The 3,413-nt window shown below is 46.3% G+C and overlaps 1 pseudogene; it reads left to right on the forward strand.

The window, feature by feature from the left end:
- Window positions 1–2,187: 2,187 nt before the first annotated feature.
- On the forward strand, window positions 2,188–2,862 carry LOC109742901 (receptor-like protein EIX1; annotated as a pseudogene).
- Window positions 2,863–3,413: the final 551 nt, after the last annotated feature.

The raw sequence follows: 3,413 nt of genomic DNA on the forward strand, positions 1-3,413 counted from the left end.
AGTTCACACCGCGAAGGCGTCATTCTGGCAAACCCAGATAAGGATAACTTCCTCGTGCCTTACTTTCCCGAGTAAGTCATCCCCTAACCGCCCCGTAACATATGATTTCTTAGATTTCGATCATTCTTTTTTTTCTAACATTCCGTGTTCTGTGCAGTGACACACATTGCACACTCATCCTCTTAAGCCCGAAATACTCCATGGCCACGTATTTTGACCCGGACCGTGACTACAAGATAGACTACACAAATACCAAGAAAGTTCTTGATGATGCTCTCCCCGGCTACGCCGCATCTGGAGGCACCTTTAAGAGGCCAGTTCGTAGGTACGGCAGGCACGTGTTCACCAACAATACGACGTTCCCCTGCGTCAAGCAGCCGCCTGACGGTCAGAAGGATGCCTACTACGCCCTCCATCACATGCGGGCGATCGTACGGGACCATAATCTCAAAGATTGGGCCGCAAGCTTGGCGGCAATCCAGGACGCGGACATCCGACAAGAATTCTTTCGCATCCAGTCGGAGTTTGTAGAAATCATCCATCAAGATGTCCTTCGTACCTCGGGGCAGTTCTACCTCAAATATCAACCGTCCAACAGTGGATAGACACAACGCTAAAAATGCAGGCTGACAACGCCCGCGACTTCATGACCATCACGAAAGACGACAGCTTCATCCACGCTCCGGTCCCATGAGTCGAGTCGAAAGTAGTGATGCTATGTGTAGTTCTGAAACATCGATTAGTTCATGCTGTAATTAAACTTTAATGAACTTGTATGTCTCTTTGGTTTGGACAGTCGTTCAACTTAGATGTAATCGATGCTATTTATTAGTAGGACCATGAATCGTGCTATTAATGTCTTGCTTTTCTCTTCCGATCCTTTTGTTGCATACTTATATATTGCTTATGTATTGTCTGTTGTTTGGCTAATGCATAGAGATGCCGTCGTATGTCGTGTACAAGGGTAAGGTTCCCGGAGTCTACGACGACTGGGAGGAGTGTCAGAGATAGGTTCACCGTTTCAGCGGTAACAGTTACAAAGGGTACACAACTAGGGCGGAGGCGGAATCTAGATACGCGCGCTATCTAGCGGGAGAGAGGAGGGAGCGTTGGAGGAACCGGATGAAGACCAGTTTCATCGCGATGATGCTCATTGTGATGACCGCAGCTCTCTTCTATGTGATGGTAGTTTAGATGATCGATATCGACTTGTAATGTGAAGACAAACTCGCTACTCGCGGTCTCGAGACTTGTAATGTTCTATCTTTGTTCGGTCTTTTGAATTCGGAGACTAATATGGTGAATTGTATTCGGAGACTAATCTTCTATTGTATTCGATGAATCTGCTGTTGCTGTGTGGTGCTGTCTATATTCTGTCCAATAATATATTTTGTAACCTGTGCAAATATCAGAAAAGAAAAAAAATCCCTAATATTCATACTAATGGCGCATCACCCCAACGTGCGCCATTAGTATGCCAAAGGATACTAATGGCGCATCACCCCACAGTGCGCCATTAGTATGGCAAAGCACATGTGTAAATATCGCCCCCTGGGAGGCACACTAATGGCGCATGTTGGTCTATACTAATGGCGCACGGCGTGATGCGCCATTAGTATACCAGATACTAATGGCGCACCAGTGGTGCGCCATTAGTATTTAATACTAGTGGCGTGGTACTAGTGGCGCACCAGTAGTGCGCCATTAGTAGGCAAAACTAGTGCGCCACTAGTAGGTCTTTTCCTAGTAGTGCGTCCTGGTTGAGGAGCACGCCGGACTGGTGGGTGCCCATACCCGGCAGGCGTCTTGGTTGGGACCTCAGGTCTTAGATGTTAGGTTTGGCTGCGAGGTCTGTTTGGTATTAGGCCCAGACTATCAGCGCCCTTTCATCAACTGGATAGGAGTAGCGACAGATGTTGCTTAGACGGTGGCTTTGGTCTTACTGTTGTACGACTTTGTAAGGTCTTGTGTTAATAATTAATAATATGGCCGTATGCATCGTCCAGATGCAGAGGGGGTGTTCCTCTTTTTTTAAAAAAAAAAAACAGTTACAACACTAGCTAATTGAGTATAGGAAAAGTATGCACGACAAGACCAATACTCCTATCCTATATTGCTGTTGTGGTGGAATTATACAGAGAAGCTGCTCTGTCCATTCTCATTTCCATCTGCCATTTCCCGACCAATATGACTAAGCTTCCGCTCCTCTTCCGAGGAACTGCACTGCTCCTTTGCCTATTGATCTTCCAAGCAGGGTCCACTTCCCATGGCCAAGCTAGTGTATCAGCAGCAAGCGATGTGCGCTTCTGTCCTTCAAGGCAAGCCTCCTAGAACGTGCTGGCCATCTCTCGTCATGGCAGGGTGAGGATTGTTGTCAATGGAAGGGAGTCCGGTGCAGCAACAGAACGGGTCATCTCATCAAGCTCAGCCTCCGCAACATCGACATGGACGAATACAACTACCCGAATATGAGCAGATCATTGAGCTTGTCAGTAGGCGAGATGAGCTCTACTTTGGCTACTTTACAACAACTGAGGTATCTTGATCTGAGCGGGAATTACTTCAACTGCACAAGCATCCCTGTGTTCTTGGCTTCCGTCAATAACCTTAGGTATCTCAACCTCTCGTTCGCGGGATTCAGTGGGACAATACCTTCCCAACTTGGCAATCTCTCAAAATTGCATTATCATGATGTCAGTTGGAATGATTTCCAAACAATGGATCTTGCATGGTCACCAGGTCTCTCTTTGCTAAGCCATCTTGACATTAGTGGTGCGGATCTTAGTTCTGAGAGGGATTTGTTTCAGAGGGTTAACATGCTTCCTTCTCTTAAAGTGCTTATGTTGCGCTATTGTAGTCTAAATAATACCATGTCTACTAGTATACCACGTTCCAATCTCACACATCTAAAAGTCCTTGATATGTCTGAGAACAACTTCGACACTTCATTCAAGCATGCGTGGTTTTGGAATCTCACAGGCCTTAAGGAGCTTTACCTCGCACATCTCTAACGCCATGAAAATATGTGAAAGGGTCTTTAACAAGCTGATGTCCTAAATATTGCATTCTTGAAGTCATGACATGGTATGCTGCAACCGCGTCGTTGGAAGTTTGTAGGAACACCACGTCCTTGTGCAGATGTAATCCTATGAGGTGGTAATCACACTCATCGTCGTCGCGGTCGGCAACACTTCCATCCACATCAATGAAGCTGTCCTCATCCGAGTTCCAGGAGTACTCGAATCGGTCATCTTCATCTTCATGCACATATGCTTCTTCATCTTGACTACCAGCATAAACATCATCTGTTGTGTCGCTCAAGTCATCCACTTCATAGACGCCATCTTCATCCTAGTTACTGTCGCCATCAACATCATCAATTGTGTTGCTAAAGTCATCGGCCTCACAGACAC

The sequence above is a fragment of the Aegilops tauschii genome, chromosome 6 (assembly GCF_002575655.3).
Source record: "Aegilops tauschii subsp. strangulata cultivar AL8/78 chromosome 6, Aet v6.0, whole genome shotgun sequence".
NCBI lineage: Eukaryota > Viridiplantae > Streptophyta > Magnoliopsida > Poales > Poaceae > Aegilops > Aegilops tauschii.